This window comes from Lissotriton helveticus, chromosome 8 (genome assembly GCF_964261635.1).
Source record: "Lissotriton helveticus chromosome 8, aLisHel1.1, whole genome shotgun sequence".
Classification (NCBI taxonomy): domain Eukaryota; kingdom Metazoa; phylum Chordata; class Amphibia; order Caudata; family Salamandridae; genus Lissotriton; species Lissotriton helveticus.
The window spans coordinates 1099118871-1099126697 of NC_136069.1; the positions used below are offsets into that span (position 1 = coordinate 1099118871).

At 44.6% G+C, this 7827-nt stretch overlaps 1 protein-coding gene across 8 annotated transcripts in view; it reads right to left on the reverse strand.

Annotated features, from left to right (window-relative positions):
• Positions 1 to 7183, reverse strand: part of PNPLA4 (patatin like domain 4, phospholipase and triacylglycerol lipase) — a 224298-nt gene extending 217115 nt beyond the window's left edge. For 4 of the 8 annotated variants that reach the window (XM_078657981.1, XM_078657982.1, XM_078657976.1 and 1 more), the window contains exon 1: positions 7066 to 7183. The gene's annotated coding sequence lies outside the window, so the exon portion shown is untranslated. The remainder of the gene's footprint in view (positions 1 to 7065) is intronic. The other 4 variants (XM_078657984.1, XM_078657980.1, XM_078657978.1 and 1 more) reach the window with 3 other exon arrangements.
• Positions 7184 to 7827: the final 644 nt, after the last annotated feature.

Here is a 7827-nt window from a genome sequence, read left to right on the forward strand (position 1 = left end):
TCATAATATATCCCCGGTGGGCCAGATCCTCGGGACATGTGGTAAAAAAGGAGGGGGAACACGAGTCCCCCTTCCTATGGCTTTATTGTGCCACAGGAATCACCACCTCCCTGGAGCTTTATTATAACAATGGAGGGGGCCACACAGACCGCCATCCAAGGACTCAAGGGAGACCCAGGTACCACCACCTCCCTGGGGGCTTTATTTTTAAAATGGAGGTGGGGGTGCGCAGACCCCCCCTCTTGGGGCTGTCTGAAGCCCCAGGGACCATCATTGTCTTGTGGCAAAATAAAAACAATATATTGTTTTCCCTGGGGACAATTACCTCCCCAGGCCGGCTAATGCGAATTAAAGTAGGGGGCCACCCTGCTCCCCTCCTGGAGCCATTAATGGACATGGGACATCCTCTAGAGCCGGTTCCCTGGTTCCTGGGGTGCCCACCCCTGGGACATTGCTCTTGAGTGGCAAGCAAAAGCAAACAGCTAACACTAACTGCACTCCGAGCAAGCAGGAGCTGTCAAACTGCTCCCGCTTGCTGGGAGCGGAGTTTTCATTTGTTTACCTGTCTCCTGTCATGCATGCAGGGAAACAGATGAAAGATTGCTACCGCACACAGAGAGCTGCATGTTTAGCAGCTCCCTGCGTGCAGGAGCAATGCCGTCTCTTGCAGAAGGCGAGGAGCCGGCAGGGAGCGTGGGGACATTGAAGCTCCTCCCGCAGTCACCATCATAGCAAACTGATTGCCCTGGGTGGGCTCTGGGGCACCCAGGTAGGTGTGGCTGGGCCCTGGGGAATTGGGGCCCGGGACCAAATTAGCCTGAGGACGGGGGCAGCACAGCCCCCTACCCTGTTTAAACAACAAAGGATCCTAAATTCTTGGGCTTGGGGAAGGCAAAGCAAATGTGTTTCCTCTCATATTCCATGTTGAAAAACAATCTGAAATAATTAATGGAAGCGACTGCATCCTTGATCTATTGGAGCCCAATCTGATCTGGGGTGACTGTGAAGAGTGATTTCTTTCTCGTCATCTCCTGGTGAGAGCAGAGTCGAAGATCCTTCCTTTCTTTTAATTACCTTGAGTATGCAAATACACAAAGTCATCTTCAGGCACAGCCCATTTGGCCACACCCGTTTTCCTTAGTAGTATGTAAAAGTCTTCCCGCCGTTTCCCATGTTGATGGACAGCCTAACAAAAGGCCCTGAAGCGTGTTTCCTGACGATTTTGGTGACAGGTTGTAGATGCAGCGGAGTACAAGGAAATCTTTACCAAACAAAGAAGCACTTACTTCATTTAGTTAAGGGGAAGTATCTCTGTTTGGTGGAGCTTCACCTCTTTGTAATCTTGTTGTCTTCTCTTGACAAGGATTCATGTTGGCACAGATTTGTGGATGAAGACGCTCGAGGAATAATAACATTGCCAACATTACATCCACACCTCATGGTCCTTTACGCAGCTGTAGTGCAGAATATGCATGCAACATTTACTCAACGAGGTAGCACTTACTAATTAACCACACGAAAGTACTCCAGTTGGGTAGATGTTTTCGGCAAAACTGTGGACTCATCTTGGAAAATATGAGCTTCGATTCTTTCCATGGTGCTGATTACACAGCAATTAAACCTCAACAGGAAGCACTTAGAAATATAAACATAGCAGGTGCCCCAGTTGAAGCTCTGCTTCAGTAAAGCCCAAACAATCCTATCTTCTTGGGCTTGGTAAAGACAAAGCAAGTGTTTTTCCTCTCATATTCCTCATGGAAAAACTCTATACAATCCTTAATGAAGGAAAATTCATCACTGATATACTGCAGCATAATCTGATGTGTACTAACTGTGATGAGTGATTTCTTTCTTGTTGTCCCCTGGTGAGAGCAGAGTCCATGGTTCTCCTTTTTAAGTACCCTAAGTATGCAAATGACCATAATCGATAGCACCACTCACACATCCACTCACAGACCCACACAGGGCACTCCCAGAGCCACTCAGACTCACACACCCACTCACACGGGCACTCACAAACCTGCTCTCAAAGATGACAGGTTACAGTTAGGATTAAAAAGTTTAAAAAAACATAGACTATCACTGAAGAAATCAAAGGTTACAGGGAAGTTATAGTTAGGAAACAGAATTTCAAAAAACCTGAGACATTTAGTGAAAAAAACAAAGGTTACAGGGACGTTATACTTAGGCTCACATTTCCGTTGTACAAAATCATCGAAATTCACCAGTTATGGTTACCTGAGCTAACTACAACTTACGCCCCCCGCAATGCACTGCTTATGACCTCACATATTACATAACTCATGACTCGTGTGTGACATCACTGATGATATCATCCACTGAACCACTCAGGAACCCACTCACACCCCCATACCTCTCATACTTCCACTCACACACCTACACAACCACTTACATACCCATTCACAAACCCATTCAGCAACTCAAACACCCCCACTCACTCACTCATACAGCCACTAACACAGCCAAATCACCTACCCAAACAGCCACTTGCACACCTAATCACTCACCCATACAGCCACTCACAGTAGCATTCACTCACCCATAGAGCCACTCACTCACTAATAGTCCCACATACACACAACCACTCACTCACCCATACAGCCACTCACTCACTGATACAGCTACTCACAAAGCCACTAACTTTCCCATACAGCCACTCACATGTCAATTCACTGATCCAGTTAACAACTTACATACCCATTCACACATCCATACAAGCAATCGCACACCAACTTACTTGCCTCTACAGCCAGTCAACACAGACACTTACTGTGCAAAACAGCCACTCACACACACTCACTTACCCAAACATCCATTCAAACAGCCACTAACTTACCCATACAGACACTAACATACCCACTGACTTACCCATAGAACCACTCACACAGTAGAGCCACTCACTCCGTCACCAAAACAGCCACTCAAACACTCCCCTGCCCATATAGTCACTAAGGCAGCCAATCACTCACCCATATAGCCAATCACACTTAATCACGAATGAAGCCACTTACAAACCCATACAGCTACTCAGACACCCCCTTATTCACCTATACATTCACTCACACATCCACTCACACAATCAGCACCCAGACACCCACACTGATACAGATAGTCACACACGCACTCAGACAACAGTATCACTCATTACTAGTTTAGAATGAATATTAATTTAATTTATGTAGGTGCTTACTATATATCTTTAAGTCTCAGAAACATTTACGAAACACTTTCACTCACTTGATGATGTCATCAGTGATGTCATTTAAGATGTCAAGAGTGATGTCACTGACCATGTCTGCAGAGATATTTGTTATAGTTAGCTCAGGTAACTAGAACTGCTGAATTTCAATAGTTTTATACAAATTAAATCTGAGTATTACTGTAAGGTCCCAGTAACCTTTGATTTTTTTTTCTATGAACATGTGTGATGGCCCTACTCAGTGACGACCGCCTGTAGGAGATAATTGTGCAATCTCTTTCCTAGAACAAGCATTGGCATAGCCAATAGGTCCCCCCTTTGGGACCTTATAAGTGTTTAGTTATCTAGCACAATATCCTTGGTGCAACAACATCAAGTGTTACATGGCTAAACACTTATAAAGGTCCCAAAGGCAAGACCTATTGGCTATGTCAATGTTTGTTTGGGGTAGGCACAGGCGATTACGGAATTTATTTGCCAAAAAACCCAAAATATTATGCCCACTCTCAAACTCGAACCAGGTTTCCCAGTTTGAAAGTTGCCAGCTCTAACAGCAGTTAAGCCACTAAGAGGGGAGCATAAGTGATCACAGCAATCCTGCCTACCAAGAGAGGGATGGGCTCCTTAAAACCGTACTACTTGAATCTTTACAGGCACTGGGTATTGCTGGGACGGCGCTTGGTTGGGTGTCTTCCTTTCTAGCAGAACGAACATTCCAGGTGTACTCCACCAGGGCCACGTCTAAGTCTTATTCCTCCCCGTATGGTGTGCCACAGGGCACTATTTTGAGCCCGTTGTTTTTTAATATTTATGTGCAACCACTAGCAATTATTGCGGAAGCGGCAGGGCTTGCATTGTTTTCCTTCGCTGATGATACACAAATCATCTTTTCATCATCAGCAGGAGGGAATCAGGACCCTTCTAAATTGCAACTAGGATTGCGCAGGATTGCAGCTTGGATGCAAATAAATTTGCTCAAGCTTAACGGGGAAAAGACGGAAGTACTCATTTTTGGGAAAGAGTATGAACGCTGGGGCCCCCAACATTGGCCAGAGGAAATGGGACCTTTACCCACACCTTCCTCTCAGGCACGCAATCTAGGCTTTATCATTGACAATAATTTTTCAATGAAACAACAGGCAGTTCAGACAGCAGCCACCTGTTTTACCATCTTAAAATGGCTTAAAAAAATTATCTGTATGCTCCCTGCAAACACCCAAAGAACAGTCTTCCAGGCTTTAATAACATCTCGCCTGGACTACGGTAAAATTCTCTTTCTGGGGTCTAACAGAGAGGTACCACGAAAGCTTCAGGTGGTGCAAAATTGTGCTGCTAGATTGCTCTGCGGCCTTCCCAGGATGTCCAACATGGGAAATGCCCTGAGAGAACTGCATTGGCTCAAGGTAGAACATCGCATAAAATTTAAAGCCTTATGCTATATGTTCAGAATAAAGATCGGCTCTGCCCCAAATATTTACAAGATCTGGTTCATGAGTACCACCCCCGTCGCCTGCTTCGTTCGCCATCAGAAGAACTGTTTGAAATCCCGAGGTTTAAACTGTCGAGAATAGGAGGCCGCTCCTTTGCTCTTCTCGGGCCAACCCTATGGAATTCCTTACCTGATGCGATGAGGAGGGAGAAGCTGTTTCCTGTCTTTCGGAAACAATTAAAAACCTGTTTTTTTAAACTACAGGCCCCCGAGCGCGGGGCACGACCAGCTGTGTGGGAGCGTCCAGGAACAAGAGGGTCTCCTGGGCGCTCCCTGCCTCTATATTCCTAAGGGGCCCGAGGGGAGGCGGCTACGCCCCCCACCCGGCCCCTCCTGCGGCCCGCCCCCCTGACCCGGAAGTCCTATAATGACATCCGGGTCAGGGAGGGCGCCACCCAATCGGTGATGAGGCGCGCCCGGAAGGGCACGCCCCACCACCGAGAGGCCTGGAGAAGGGGGCGGTCGCCGCGCCGCCATGCGGGGGGGCCAAGGGCCCCCCCTTTTCATTCCGCCTGTCTTCTAGCTCTGTTATGGCCTGCGCTGGGAAACCCTTGTTGGGTAGCTGCGCGCAATACAAAATAAAATAACATAACATAACATCGGGATGGGATGAATACTCATTGCAAATTAACCAACTCTGCCCTAAATTATCCTGTGGTGAGGGGACCAAAAAAAAAGCTGTAATGTCACCACACATAATGCAATAGGTTCACTGTGCGCACAACAGTGTAACATTTTCTGACAGTCTTTATTGTGATTTGTGCATTACATTCAGCATAAGATATATTTTATAAAGTTCATTGGAGGTTCTGCCCCTATCAGAGTCAATTTTGTTTTCAGACAGCTAACATTTTAGAACGGGGCGTGATCTAACATTTAAAATATGTTATGTCATCCCAAGTGCATTTGTATAGTGAATTCCTCTATGGCCCGAAAGAAGGGTGGTTATGCCAAGGAATGGCTTCAGGCTCTAACTGCATTTCAGATTGTAAATGCAGCCCATAAACAAGGAGTGTGGCATCAGTATCCCACTTACTGGAGCCTAATTGCATGGGCAAAGACTCTTTTGTACTTATTGCATATGATTTACATATGTTGTTATTTGGCAGGTATTTGCAGGGGGAGCAGCACACGAGAGAGACAGCAAGAAAACACACACACTCTCATGGCGTGCTTAAAAAAGAAGACAAAAAGTAGTTCCCTGAATGTGCGCAGTGAAAGGATACAAGTCATCCAGTGAAAAGGAATATAAAGAAGCTATGATCCAGAGGACAGACAAAAACAAGAAGAAGGAAAACCATTGAATAGGAAGCAAGCAACTGAGCGTGACAATAAAACCAACTGTTGGTAAGCAGTGGGCTGGCTCTTCGCCCACTGTAAGATTTTGGTGTGGTCCACAAGAGGTTTTTTGACAACTGACAGCTAAAAGCTGTCTGTGGACAAAACCTAATAAGGATGTCGTAAAAGGTGTTATATATAAGTCTCATAATTTAACTTTGGGCACACTCATGCCTTGCATCTGTGGGCATTACATAGCAATAAACATGTGTGATTTTAGTACTTTTAATTGAGACAACTGTCTTCTAATCACTGAGCAACAACCGCATTACAAATAACTAACACAACACCTCAATTTTAACCACTGATGTGGAGCATCATTTAAGTGGCTAGAATAATATTTCAGATATATTATATTATATTATTTCAACACTGTAGGTAGTACACCTGCATCAACCATCCAATCTCTCAATAAAGATTGCACATAGCTGCTGTAGGCAAATATAAAATGATATTAAATAATCATAAATTAGTCTGAAAATTATAAGCCAACCAAGGTTCCACTCAAGATAATGTTCACATGGAAAAAAGCCCACTAATTGGCATCTACTAAATGTCTCAGCCAGACCAACTCATGCGCTGGATCAGGTCGAGACCTAAAAACGCACGCTCCCTTTGACCCAAAGTTGTGCTTCGACCCTCTGGACTACCCATCCCAGAAAAACCCTAAGGCCACGCCCTCAGTGATGCCCGTATAAAATCAAGCAAGGCGTCAGTTTATAAAGTAGTACGCGGGACGAGAGTGACTTATTCTAATAATCGATAATGCAGAGAGGGAGTGTTTGATTTTAAAGCGGAAGTTGTTTGAGAAGTGCAGATGAATGTAAACACCAGGAACTCTGTTACTTTTGAAATGCCAAAAAGAGCCGTGTAAGACGTAAGAAGTAAAAGATAAGTGTACAAGGAAATACGGCACTTTCACTTGCCGTTATTTTCTAACTGCACGTTAAATAGGCTAATAGCATAATTAGGAACGTTCCGCATGCGCCAAGCCCCTATCTCTCCTGTACACTCTCACCTGCGCCCCAGCCTCCGAGGTTACTAATATCTCAGAACGAGGGTTGCCAAGCTGTCAATTTCGAAAGACCGAAAAACGAAAGCTTTGTCTCACACTCAACGCGGAAGTGGAAAAATACTGCAGAGCTGGCAGCCATCTTAGAGTAGTGACCTATCGTGCTGCAGTAGGAGCCAAATACATTAATTATTGCGCCCTTCCATTGACACCTAAAGAACATCCACAATTCGCTCAATGTAACTAACTATATTTTGTAAATTGTAGAAACCTGCTCTAGCTATCTTATATCAAAATTCTTCTTTGATAATATTTCAATTCATACTGTGAAATTCGTATGCTCCTGCAATTATGATATGCTTTTAAAAAGGTATGCTAGCATTCCGTTTTCTAACAGTTACATTTATAGCTGGAATTTATTTGTTGGTGTTATTGCACTTAACGAGAAACGCGTCAGTTGATAATGGGTGACGGTCTCTTTTAAAAAGTGGTAAGGCAAGGGCGAAACTAGAAGTGGAATGATCTTGGCTTACATTGTCTACGACTACGACGAGCATTTGATTGGTCTAAGTGTCAGCAACAATTACATCTGGATATGAAGGCGTTACTAAAAAAGTGGAATAGCTGCAGGGAAAAGTGAACAATTAAGTGCCTGAAATGCATTGCATACATTGCCTCCGTTTTAGAACTAGAAGGTGGGAGATTAAAAAAATGATAATAATCGGGAGAATGTATTTCCCGCATTGACTACTATTGAAGCACAGGTAA